The sequence below is a fragment of the Sus scrofa genome, chromosome 10 (genome assembly GCF_054392235.1).
Source record: "Sus scrofa isolate SSC_HxYL_T2T_F1_AM1 chromosome 10, Sscrofa_HxYL_maternal_Yorkshire_Landrace_v2.0, whole genome shotgun sequence".
NCBI classification, from domain to species: domain Eukaryota; kingdom Metazoa; phylum Chordata; class Mammalia; order Artiodactyla; family Suidae; genus Sus; species Sus scrofa.
Window position 1 is genome coordinate 17,094,954 of NC_139392.1, and position 13,625 is coordinate 17,108,578.

The 13,625-nt window shown below is 50.6% G+C and overlaps 1 protein-coding gene and 1 long non-coding RNA gene across 3 annotated transcripts in view; both read right to left on the reverse strand.

Annotated features, from left to right (window-relative positions):
• The window catches only part of ITPKB (inositol-trisphosphate 3-kinase B), a 106,229-nt gene that overhangs the window by 83,376 nt on the left and 9,228 nt on the right, over positions 1-13,625 (reverse strand). The window lies entirely within an intron of this gene.
• On the reverse strand, positions 13-6,740 carry LOC146398832 (uncharacterized). Its single transcript, XR_014817470.1, has 2 exons — positions 5,330-6,740; positions 13-1,662 (listed from the first exon to the last, which is right to left on the reverse strand). It is a non-coding gene; the product is annotated as an uncharacterized LOC146398832 (long non-coding RNA).

Genomic DNA, 13,625 nt, shown 5'->3' on the forward strand with positions numbered 1-13,625 from the left:
TTACATGCATGGTTTTTCTTTTGAATTTTTTGTGGAATAGGTACGTAGCCACACTAATCTCCCTGTTTGCTGTCTGCACAGTGGAATATCCTAATGGGCCACACAGAGAGTGTGGAAAATCTATGACCATATACTTTCAGGAGACTCCCCTCCCCGGCTCAGGGGACACGTGTCGAAAACCTCTGCTCGTTTTCCAAAAATCCTCTAAGCCCACATAGAAAACAATTCCCTCTTTGTGACACACTGTTTGTACCAATTCAGCAAAGGAGATTTAACAAATATTATACTTCATTATACCCAGGGAGAAACAACCATGCCTTTTCATTCCTCAAGACTCACTGCCCTGGAGATTAAGGGTGCTTATTTCACGTGCCGTGAAGTCCCATGTACATCATTAGGCAGAAGAACAACAAATATGTTCTTAAGCAGAGGTCATCTACCCTACTTCCCAGTGGAAACCAAACCCTCCAGCGGGTCCTCAAACTGGTAGCAATCCCATTAACTCAAGCCCACTTCCTGCTCCCCACCTGCCTCCTGACACCGGAGGCAAAAGACAAAAAAAAAAAAAAAAAAAAAACCAGCCAGGCTGCCAAGCAGCCTGGGGTGAAACAGTGCAAGGAGGCAGAGCTGGTTTTCAGGAGCTAAATTACTTCGGTCACCTCTTTTCTTAGCGGTTTTAAATGATACACACTTGTCTTTTTCGTTGTTTTAATTAACATAAAAAGGGAAGCATTTCTGGGAGCTTCAGTATGACGGGGTTGCAAAACTCAACCACACAGCACGGTCCCCGCCGCCCAAGAGTCGCAGAGGGAAGGCGTGTCTGGGGAGGGGTCGCTGGGCAGAACCTTCAAGGAGGCCCAGAGGAAGGCCAGGGACGGGCACGGGGACAGACAACATTTCTTTGTTTTTCTTTGTATTCCCAAGCCCAACGACACCTTTCCTTAAACAGAACACCCATGAGTCAGCACCGGCGGGATCCTGGGGAGACGGCTGGGTGGGCGGTGGGTGGAGGCGCCCTGGGCCTCCTGCACACCGCAGTCCCGCAGAGGGGGCGGCTGCTCCGGGCCACCACATTGTTTTGGAATCAACGCAGGAAGGGACCTCAGAGATGACCAGGCACCCCCAACCTGAAGGCCTGAGAGGGGAAACCCACACAGGTTGGGGGAACCAATGCCTGAGGCTTTTGAGCCTTGTGTGTGTGTTCACAGCACATCTATGGAATTTTTTTTTTTCCCTAAGCCAGATCATTTCACCAAAGACAAGATACAGATGACAAATGAGCACATGGAAAGATGTTCAACACCATTAGGGCAAAACAAATTAAAACCACAATGAGATAGCCCTGCAGAGCAATCAGAATGGCTGGAGTAAAAAATAGTAAAACCACGTGCTGGCGAGGATGCAGAGAAACTGGATCACTCATATGCTGCTCGTAGGAACGTACAAGGGTGTGGGCACCCTGGGAAGTTTGAAACTTAAGTAGGAGTTCCCGTTGTGGCTCAGCAGGTTAGGAACTTGACTAGTATCCAAGAAGATGCGGGTTCAATCCCTGGCCTCGCTCAGTGGGTTAAGGATCCAGCTTTGCTGTGAGCTGTGGCATAGGTTGAGCATGCATCTCAGATCCTACGTGGCTCTGGTTGTGGCGTAGGCTGGCAGCTGCAGCTCCAATTCAACCCCTAGCCTGGGAACTTCCATATGCCGCGGGTGCGGCCCTAAAAAGCAAGGAAAAGAAAAAGAAAAAAGAAAGAAAGAAAAAAGAAATTTAAATATGCAATAGTCTAAGACCCAGGAACTGCACCCATGGCCATGCAGCTCAGAGAAATGAGAGCACAAAACCCTCTGCATGAATGTTCACGGCGGCTCTATCTAAATAGCCACGTCCTGGAAAGCACCCAGATGTCCTCTCCTAAAAGTGAGTGTTTGATCAGAGTCTCAGAAGGCAAAGCCGAAGCTGCGTATTCCAAGTTACAAGCTCAGGGACCCCCTGAGAGCCTGGTGGTCCCTTCACCCCTGACGGCCTTCGCCCCGTGGCGGCTGCTCATCACCCCACGAGGCCCCTATCCAGTGCTCACGGGAGACCACCTCCCTGTGGTGACAGTGCTGTGCTCTTCTCTAAGGTAGCACACAGCATCCTCCAGGCTCACACCCTCCAGTCTCAGCTCTGCCCACTGAGGCTTCTGGGAGCAAGTCTTTTCTAGTAGGTCAGGAACCCTGAGGCCACCCATCAGCTGTGGAAAGCCTGGGCCTCCTGCCCACCTGTCCCTGGGGAATAAACTGCCTCCCTTTGCTCGTGCAGGGTCTCCTAACTTAAGGCTGTAGGCAGATGCACTCAATTCCAACTCAGGTGCTCCTGTCATGTTGAAAATACCACCCAGGCTCAGAGTTTTACCTGTGCCATCTGAAAGGCTGCACAACAGAAGCCAATCCAGGAGGCTATGAAATGAAGAGGCCCCTCTGGGTGGCCTCAGGACACGGAACACGTGCAGATCTGTGCTCCATACCTGCACAGACCCCTGTCCTTGGGGCAGCGCTGCCCTCTCTCTCCTTTGGGTGGAGGCAGGCCAGGCCTCAGGGCCGGGCCTACAGAACAAGTGCCTGATGCCCTCCCCTCCCCCCACCACCCAGCTCCCACCGAGCGGCGAGCAGCAGCAGCTTTCCCTTTTTCAAGCCCTTCTGGGTCAGGAGGGCTTCACTTTTCCTCTCCACCAGGCTGGCCTCGAGGCAGCTCCAGAAGTTCGCTCTGGCTGTACGGGTCCATCTCCTGGCTGTGCGTTTTTGCACAAAGGCCCATTCATTTCAAAGGAAAGGAATCCTCTCTTCGTTCTACCTCTGTGAATAGAAAACTGATCCTGAACCAGATTAAAATGCTACTCCAGGGCAACAATGGGAAGGTAATCTCTTGCCCCCCCCCCCAGATGGAATATGTCCATGGCAACAAGCACCCCTAGTTTCCAGAACCATCTCCACAGCCTGTGGTTCAGACCTCATGTCAGCCCAGCATCTCCCTTTGCACTCCGCCCAGTTAGTCCCCATCTTCCTAAAGCGCAGGGCCCAGAACTAAACCCAGCATCCCTCTGCAGAGCTGCCCTCCACCCCCATCCCACTTCCTCTCTTCTCCAGGCAAAGGAGGATGGAAGGGCCGTGGACTTGGGAGAAGTGGATGAATTCAAATGCCAGGCCCACCAGGCCTGCCACTGAGCAGCTGTGCCCCCTGGGACTGGCAACCTCATCTGCCCGATCCCCACTCTGCTCCCTGTAAAAGGAGGAAAATCATCTATGTCTTGCAGAAACTCAGTGAAGTAACTGAGGGAATATGCCTGGCACATATCAGATACTTCAGAAAATCATAGCTGCTGTTACTTTATTATTATTGTGCAGTCTAAGACTGCCTGGCATTTGCAACAGCTGTCCAGCAGTTAATGCATGCTGAATTACTGTTCACATTGTAATTCCCCAGGGATTTCATAAGAAATATTGCTGAGGTTCTCCTGTTGTGAAGTGGGTTAAGGAGCTGGCCTTGTCACTGCAGGGGTTCAGGTCACTACTGTGGCACTGGTTTGATCCCTGGGCCCAGGAACGTCCACCTGCTGTGGGTGTAGCCAAATACATATATATGTCAAGAAATACTGGAGTTCCTGTCGAGGCTTAATGGTTAATCAACCCAACTAGTAACCATGAGAATGCAGGTTCGATTCCTGGCCTTGCTCAGTGGGTTAAGAATCCGGCGTTGCCCTGAGCTGTGGAGTAGGTCGCAGACACGACTTAGATCCCGCATTACTGTGGCTGTGGCAGCCACAGCTCTGATTGGACCCCCTAGCCTCGGAACCTCCATATGCTGAGAGAGTAGCCCTAAAAAGACAAAAAAAAAAAAAAAGAGAAAAAGGCTCTAAGAGAGAGAGTGAAATTTGTGTGTGTGTGAGCCGCATCCTTTCCAGCCTATCCTTCGTGCGGCTGAATGTGTAAAAGCTCTACTGTGGACTTACATTTGCTTTTCTGATACCTGGTCGTGGGGCTATACTCAAGTACATTCTGAAGTTCTTGAAATCTGCTTTCCCAAATTCAGGGTCACATGTCTGCAAACCACAGTCAGAGGCCAGGCTAATGATCCCCAGCAATGCACCACCTGGGACATTCAGGGCACCTCCCACCAGGCTAACCCACGTCGACCCCTAGGGCCAGCCCCCTGCCTCTGCGTCTCCTGGTGAGGCTCTCCAGCCTTCCCCTGGGGATGTGGTATTTGAGGCCAATGGTGACAGACCAGAAAATCTAGGCCAGTCCTTAATGCCAAAGAAGGGATGCCAGGAAGAACGTCCGACCTGCCAGACTTGGTTCAGCTGCTCAGCGTGAATGAGCAGCCTGCATAGAGGCAGGAGGCCGCATTCCGGAGGCAGCAGGCTGATTTTTAAGGTGCAGTGTGATACCGCAATGTAAACAGCATCCCAGACACCGCTCCATATGGCCTTAGCCTGGGATCGAAGCTAATTACCGTCTCGTGTATATTTCCAGGCCAGTCAATAAAGGAGTTACTGTCCAGTGCACTCACCGTTCAGACCGCCTCTGAGGTCAAGGCTGCCACATACTAACAAGTTCTTTTCGTGGTTTCCATCCTCCCAGACCCTCCATCTCTGCAAAGGGGGGGAGGAGACCAGGGCCTGGGAGGAGGCAGCACAGGCCAGACCCAAGATCCGGAAGGGAACGTGCTGTCATGTGAAGGACCCCAAGTTCACGGCTGGGAAACACTGTCCAGATGCCTAATGGCTATCTTGGGGCAGAAAGGCAAGTGTGGACCAGCGGCAGGCAGCAAAGATGAGAACCCCAGGGGTTCACACCACAGGCTTCCGCCCCCTATCCCAGCCAACAAGGAAAGAGGGATTTGCCCATCACACGTCGAGTGTGCGATGAAGTAGAAGCCGGAGTTTGGCAGGACAGGTGCCAAGACCATGCAATGTCTGGCCCAGAACAGTCTGCGCTGCCCTGGTCAATCGAGCTCAGCCCCCAGCCACCTGACCTCAATCTCCCTGCAGGCCACCATCCAACCTTCCTGTCCCTAGAACAGTCCGGCAGGCCAGGTCTGCCTGGCCAGGACAATGGCAAAAAAGCAGCTGTGTGGCTGGGAAGCGCTGGGCAGGCTCTCTTTTCTGACGTGCAAAGGCCTGATCCTCGAGGCCTTAATCAGGTCTGCAGTGGAATAAAGCATCTTTTTTTTTTTTTTTTTTTTTTTTTTTGTCTTTTGTCTTTTGTCTTTTCTATAGCTACACCTGTGGCATATGGAGGTTCCCAGGCTAGGGGTCCAATCAGAGCTGCAGCCACCAGCCTATGCCACAGCCACAGCAACGCCAGATCTGAGCTATATCTGCCACCTATGCAACAGCTTGCAGCAGCACCATATGCTTAACCCATTGAGCCGGGCCAGGGATGGAACCCACGTCCTCATGGATGCTAGCTGGCTTTGTTACTGCTGAGCCACAATGGGAATACCAAAAGCCCCTCTTTAATCTAAGAAAGATCCTGTCTTAATAAGCATGTGCCCAGTTCACCACCAGACACAACACAGGGAAGCAGCAAAGGCCAATTAAATCACACACGAGTTCGAAGGCCTGCCTTGCAAGAAGAGCCACAGCTATACAAAGCGGTGATGGTGCTTATGCGCGCGCGCACACGCGCACACACACACACACACACACACACACACACACACACACACACATATATTTCACTCTCTCTCTTAGGAGAGATGTTGACTCCAAAAAATGCACCAAGAAAGCAGAAGAGTGAGTACAGATGACAGACGAGGCTTCCCCACCTCAGAGGGCTGGGCCTCCTGCGCCAGGGGTCCTCCGCCACTTCCACCTTCAAAACACAGTAAAAAGGGCTTGGTCCCAGGTGAGTAACCTGACACCTATTGCCAGCAGCTGAATATAGTGGATTGTTTTTTAAACTTCAAGCTCTGAGCCCTGGGAACACAGTGAGACCTCCCCTGCACCTGAAAAAGTTTCTTGGAAAAATAAATCCTACTGCCTCTTTTGTCATCATCCTCGACAACTAACTGCACTTCGGGACAAGGTGAGGGGCCACTCAGTGAAGGCAGGTGTCACAACTGGGGATGAAGGACCGGAAGAGGGGCTACCTCTATCCCTGTTCTGTGCCAGGTCCTCGAGCAGCAGGATCTCCGTTCATCTTCCCAACAGCCCACGAGGGAGAATCATGATCCTCACATGGGAGATGAGGAAACTGAGGCTCAGAGGAGTCAAGTCCCTGACCAGGTCTGGGACGGAGTGAGGGTGTGACTTCCGGTGTGGCTGGCCGGAGTCCCCCTTTCCAGCAAACCTTCTCACTTCTTTCCTACTCCAGCGCAAACCTCCTACTAACCTCAGCATCAAACAGCCCCCAGGCCCTATTTTTTCTTCCTGGGGCAGAAGGGCACCAGCAAGCAATACTGTCCCCGGTATCCCCCTCACCTTCCCCTAAATAAAGAGAACTATGGTCATTGCAGGTTCAGCATACGGTCGGGAATGAGGGTATGGCTGACCCTCAGTCCTTGCAGTTGAATTGCTGTTTGTATTTAGTAGGTCCACACACTGTGCCGGGTACTTCACACGTGACCTCATGTAAGACTCATAACCAAGGATGGTATTATCAGCCCTGTTTCACAGGTGGTGAAACTGAGCGACAGAAAGCTAAGACACTTCTCTAGAGTCACGCAGTTAGGAGGTGGCAGACTTTTTTTTTTTTGGCTGCCCTAAGCATATGGAAGTTCTTGGGCCAGGGATCAGATCCAAGCTATAGCAATGCAGAATCCTTAATCCACTGTGTGGGGCCAGGGATCGAACCTGCATCCCAGCGCTCCCAAGGCACCACCGATCCCACTGCGCCACCACAGGATCTCCAGGAAGTGGCAGAACTTAGACTCAAAAGCAGCACAATCCTGACTCCACACCAGGGCTCTCTCCCTGGAAGGTTCTACACAAACGGCAGCCCAGTCTCCCCCCAGGACTCTTCCAAGGCTTCGGCAGACACTTACTGAGCGGAAGTCTGTCCCAAGTTTTCTCTGGTCGATAGAGGTGGGGATCGGCGGGGGGCGGGGGGGGGGGTTCTTCTGAGGCCCCAGTTTAGCCTCACAAGCGCACACTCAGGGTCCAAGCACTACATCTTTAATCCCTCGAGCATCAGTTTGTGTGGCATTCAATGCAAGGTGTTAGGGTTTGTGGAGGGATGGGGTGCCCTCCTCCTTTCCAAACTCCCAGAGCCTTTGGATCTAGAACAGTCCCTTCGCGTGACCACTTCTAACAGAGACAGCAAATCCCTCAAGGCCTTGACTGTCTTCAGTGGCTGTTGCCCAAATTCAATCCCTCCCTGTTCGGCGACACGCCCTGAAGCTTCCCGCCCGACCCAGGCCAACACCAAGCCATTATTATTAACTCCTCTTTAATGAATGTGCTTGTTTAATGGCTCTACAACTTGTTCTGGAGTTTCGCAAATCTCAAGTATGTCTGTTGGCATCGGCTTTGCCTTAGAGGGCACATCCCCAAGGACAGGGATGGCATCAATTAAGCCATTCTCCTCTGCACAGGTATCTGCAGATAGAGGCAGGAGAGAAGTGCCTGTTGCCTGGGCAGCCTCGGGGATTGTCCGCCTGTCATTGTGGGCAGCCACCAGAAGGCCAGTCCAGCTCCATGCACGCGTTTCAGGTTCTAGCCCAGGGCCCAGCCATACTTAAACAGTGCCCAGGGTATATCTTCTGAATGTAATGTCTGCTTTTTAAAACTCAGGACTTACAAAAAATAAAAAATAAAAAAGGGTGTTCCCGTTGTGGCTCAGTGGTAATAAACCCAACAAGTATCCATGAGGACTTGGGTTCCATCCCTGGCCTTGTTCAGTGGCTGAACAATCTGGTGTTCCCGTGGCTGTGGCTGGCAGTTATGGCTCTGATTTGACCCCTAGCCTGGGAACTTCCACATGCTGTAGGTGCAGCCCCCAAAAGACAAACAACAAACATCAAACCTCAGGACTTTGGTGAATTTCCCTCTTTCACCTTCCAGGACACAGAAGAGAAAACCATGAAAAGGATATTGGAAAAATCCATGCTCCCACTAAGCATCCTCGGACTCTTAGATGGAGCACAGTCTGCTCTCAATTACTCAACAGCTGACAGCCCTGTTCCAGGAACATCAGGCCCCTGCTCTGTGGCCCCCTCCTCGCTCCCTCCAGCCTTCCCTCATGTCCACCCCATTCGCATCCCCAAGTGAAGTGAGCAACCCCAGAGGGAGAAGCTTCGTCCACTCTTTGCACTGGCTGCTATGGTCACTCGGGCAGGAGGAGACTCTTCCAAGCAGCACAAGGGGAACGAGGCTGGCATTCAGAACCCCTGCTCATCCCTGCTCCCTGACCCATGGCCATGTCTACATCAGAACTGGCTCTGCTGTGGACCTCAAGGTTGCTTCCAACAGAGTCCTTAGCAATTTCTCTTTCAGCAACACAGAGGTGGGAATAGCTCACCCTGGTGCAGGGCTTCTTCCTGTCCATGCTCTTCAGAGGAAGCTTTATGTGTTTGTTTATTTATTTATTTATTTGCTTTTTAGGGCTGCACCTGTGGCACATGGACATTCCCAGGCTAGGGGTCGAATGAGAGCTGCAGCTGCCGGCCTACACCACAGCCACAGCGATGTAGGATCTGAGCCATTGGGATCGGGATGGGCCACACTGGAAGCCATGAGACTTGTCAGATCCGAGTTTGTGATCTACACCTCAGCTCATGGCAATGCCAGATCCCTAACCCACTGAGTGAGGCCAGAGAGGGAACCTGAATTGTTACAGAAACTACATCAGGTTCATAACCTGTTATGTCACAGTGGGAACTCCTGGGAAAGCTTGATAAACAATGTCATAGTCATACATCTGAAACTAATACAATATTGTAAGTCAACCATACAATTAAAAAATTCAAATGGATCTTTACTCATTAAAAAAAAGTATAGGTGATAGAAATAAACAAATGGGTACTAGAGAAATACAGAGAAAAGTGGGGAGGAAGAGCAACATCACAGTACTCCTAATAAAAAAAAACCTACTGCTATAGAGCACAGGGAACTCTATCTAGTCACTGACGATGGAACATGATGGCGGATAATGTGAGAAAAAGAATGTCTCTCTATATGTGACTGGGTCCCTTTGCTGCACAGCAAAAGGTGACAGAACCTTATAAACCAACTATAATAAAACGTAAATTTAAAAAAATCTAGGTGGGAAAGAATATAGTCTCAAAACAACTCTATCAACTTATCTCCTTTGAGCCTCACAAGGACCACATGATGTAGGAAGATTGTTAATATGCCCATTGTATGGATGAGGATGCCAAAGTCCAAAGAGGCCCAGTGTGGAATGTGAGAGTCCTGGCCTTTCCAGCCCGCTGCATGCCTGGACTACGCCCAGGAACGTTCTCAGAGAAGGTCCTGGGTCTCTTAAATTATGCTGAATACTAGTGGTACTTAATGCTGGGCTGACTCGGTATAGAGGAGGGAAAGGTTTCCATGGGTCGCCTAGATACCAACGTACCACTTAGAACGCATTCCAAATGTCCCGTGAATTAGCACACACTGCATCTATAAGGATTTTTCAGCAGTGTCTCAAACCAATGCCCTCCCAACCCCACCCCACCCCCAGTTTAATACACAACAATCAATTTTCCTACCCTTGGCTCAGCACCCTGAGTTTTAGGGTTTGCTGTCCCAACAAACTCTCCTAGCCATTTCCTACGCTCCCGGCTGCGGTTGGATTTTCCACTTGACATTGTTAAGAGATTAAACTGTTTATCTCATTGTCCCACACCGGCCTGTTCAGTTGCCTGCTCATAGATTCAGGTTAGATAAGGATTACAGAAGTGATACCCCCCCAAGTTCCTCTCCCCCCCGCCCAGCGGTATCCTTTCCCCATAGTCATGAGGTGTATGGTATTCGACCTCCTCTTCAGAGAGCTAACCTGCCGGAAGAAAAGATCACACACCCAGGCCTAGCCAAGGATTAGCCAAACACCGGCTCCTACACGACGGTGGAAGAAGCATTTAACACAAGATCCTGCTGAATTATACATTTCACGACTCGGTCATCAATTGCCATAGAGAAGAAGAAAACAAATCAAGCTGAGCCTGGAAAGAATGTCGGCGAAATTGGAAAAACACTCGCTGGGAACTGCCTGGGGGTGCAGGGTCCTCCTCCCCAACCCCCATTACTAGGTCCCCCCCCCCCTCCGCTCCCCTGGCTCGCAGCATACCAAGGGAGACGGCGGAGGGAGCTGGTGGCTGGCCAGTCACCAGGGGCACGAAATCCCTCCGTCCTGCGGCAGGCTGAATACTCCCCACAGTGTATGGAAATATTAAGCACTGCTCATATAAAATGTATTACAGCTTCTTCTTGGAAAACAGGACAATCGGTTTATTCATTCTGATTAAATGGATGGGGGCGTGCAGGATGCGGAGGACCCAGTAAGGGGCATAGAGAAAGAGAAGTGCTGTCAAACCCCCAAAAGCCCAAGGCAAAAGCACCTCCCTCCTGCCCTTCGGGTGCATCACGACCAACTTTACAAACAGGAGCAAATGGCCCAGGCCACCCTTTCCCCCAGTTCTGCTTGGCCAAGCCCAGGGCCTTGGCCTGCCTCCTTAATACACAGGTCCTTTCTGGGTTAGGCAGACCTACTCTCAGGATAACCATGACCTTCAGGAGAGAGAACGCTCTTCACGTTGAACATTTCCCACTCTCTCAGATGGCTGAGAGGTATTTTCCTACTTATTCTGAGATGGGACAATAAAAACATATCCTCCCCCTTCACACCCCCCTCCAATAAATCAGACACAAGTATGAATGGCAGAGGTTCATTCTGCTTGCATACCGTCTGGAGCTCTTGCGTTTTGGTTACTTACAAAGCCTATCAGCTGGTTTGGATTAAAACAGAAGTCGGCATTAAAGGAAATAAAAAAGGTAGTACCGACTCTAGCAGCCTGAAGAGATACCTTTTGTTGAATGGCTTTCCATGGAGCGATTTCAAGTCAATAAAATGCCCAAGTAGAGCTCAACAGAGGGGAAAGATCACATCTCTAAGGGAGAGTTCTTAATGGAACAGGTGAGAAACGCACCGGACAAGGCAGCCAAAAGCCCGCACTTGGCTTGCCAGTGAAAGGATGATCACCACTCATTCCTCACGGGAGAAAGCCTGGGGGGCCCTGCCTTCAAGCGAGGCTCATCAGCGTGGTCTTCCCTGCAGAGGTGCTGTGAGAAGGTGGCATCGCTGACCTTGATCCCCTTTTTCTTCTTATTTTTTTTTAGGGCTGCACCCATGCCACATGGAAGTTCCCAGGCTAGGGGTCGAATAAGAGCTGCAGCTGCCGGCCTGTGCCACAGCCACAGCGATACAGGATCCGAGCCACATCTGCAACCTACACTACAGCTCACAGCAACAGTGGATACTTAACCCACTGAGAGAGGCCAGGGATCGAACCCATGTCTTCACGGACACTAGTCTGATTCATCTCCATTGCGCCGCAACGGGAACGCCCATCAGTGACCTTGATCCTTGAGGCCTGTATTGGTCTTGGATCTCCAATGTTTCAACTAAACTATACTAGAAAACAGACACAGGAGGTCAAACCAGCCTTATCTTCACTGTTCCAAGAACCACACCTTCAGGAAGCTGTTGTGGTCCATGGTAACATGTGAATTCATAGGTAGCCTTTGAATCCTGGTCTCTGAGAAACTGATTTCCTTCCAGCTTTATTGGGGAAGGGAGAACCATGCTCCAGCATTGTACTGGGATGAAAGTGGTACCGACAAAATCCTAGAGTTGCTGTTGAGCATTTCCTCCAAGGGGCCTCACGAATTTTCTAGACACTGCCTCATCAGTACCCAAGCCGTCTCTTAACTCCATCTCCACTAACTCCACCTCCACTACCGTTCACTGAGCTGCTACTATGTGTCAGGAGCCATCTTAGGCGCCTTGAGAAACTCTGCGTCCCTGACCCCTCTCCCCCACCCCAAGGTCAGGTCTAGGCTCCCCATTTTTCAGAGGGCTTGCAGACTGTGTGCAGACGAGGATTTCACCCGGATCTCCTACACCGCAGTCCAGCACCCCGACTCCTACAGAAGAAGAGTCACAGGAGTAAGTAATGACCTCGTCTTCGTTGTTCTCTTACCCCTTTCATTGCTCCTTCTTTCCCGGGTGACTCAAAGTTCTTTTATGCAGCAGAAGTGCTGTCAATCAGGCATTTATTCACCCATTCTTTTCACACGTTTTCAAAACACACCCTTTATTTATTTATGTACTTATTTTTCCCTCTTTAGGGTTGCACCCGGGGCATACGGAAATTCCCGGGCTAGGAGTCCAAAGGGGGCAGCAGCTGCCGGCCTACCCCACAGCCACAGCCACAGCCACATGGGATCTGAACCGCATCTGTGACCTACGCCGGATCCGTAACCCACTGAGCGAGGCCAGGGATCGAACTTGCGTCCTCATGTATACTAATCGAGTTCATTACCGCTGAGCCACCCAGGAACTCCCAAAATATGTCCCATATTTAAAGCCAAGGTAGATCTTCCCAGGTGAGTAAGGAGTTTATCCATTCATGACATTTTTTAAGTGAAAAGAAGAATGTAAATGTGAGCCATGTAACTGTATTGGATCCTCTCTGGCTTCAATTTCCTCATCTGTAAAATGTGGCTATTGGAGGAAATGCACTCTAAAGCCTCTCGCAGACTCGGATTTATATCATGACAATTACGTAGGTTATAGAAAAGGTTTTGTTATGTTTTTAATTCTAAGAACAGACGCCTAACTTCCTCATGAGGTCATATTTATAGTCAGGGTGTCTTTTAGCCCAGGGAAAAATGAATGACCAGGTGTCTTGGGGCGGGGGGGACCACAACGAGGTAGTGGATGGCAGAAGCACAGCAGGTTCCATCTGACTACAGGGTCGTGGGACCAGATTGACAGACCCTTCCAAATCCCCAAGGTGACCTCCACAGTCAAGTGGACTGGACTCATGAGTCTGAGGGCATCTTCAACCTGAGGGCTTCCATGTTGTTGAGGCCACCTGCAGCAGCACAGTCCTCCGTTAACTAAGTTACTAGTAGGCAACCACAGGTGGCCACACGGTCTGGGGACAGCTAGACACACAAAGTCCCAAGTATCCCAATGAGACCACGGGAGCTGGCACTCTAAATGCCTTTTCATGTTAGCAACGAGTTCATGGTTGGGTTTGAGGTTTTTTGTTGTTGTTTGTTCTTGTTTTGTTTTTTTGCTTTGTAGGGCCACACCCTAGGGGCCACACCAGGGCTGCAGCTGCTGGCCTACACCACAGCTCACAGCAATGCCGGATCCCTAACCCACTGAGTGAGGCCAGGGATCGAACCCATGTCTTCATGGATTCTAGTCAGGCCAGGTTCGCAACCCACTGAGCCACGACGGGAACTCCCCACAGTTGGTTTGGTATGATTCTATATAAGCAATGAGCTCCCCCCAATTCATGAAAAATACATCATTCACGATGCTGATTCTACCTCATCAGGAAAAAAAATGATTGCAAGGCGCACTAGTCACGCACTGGAGGACATAACCTGAAAGGCCAAATCCCGTCTCTTATC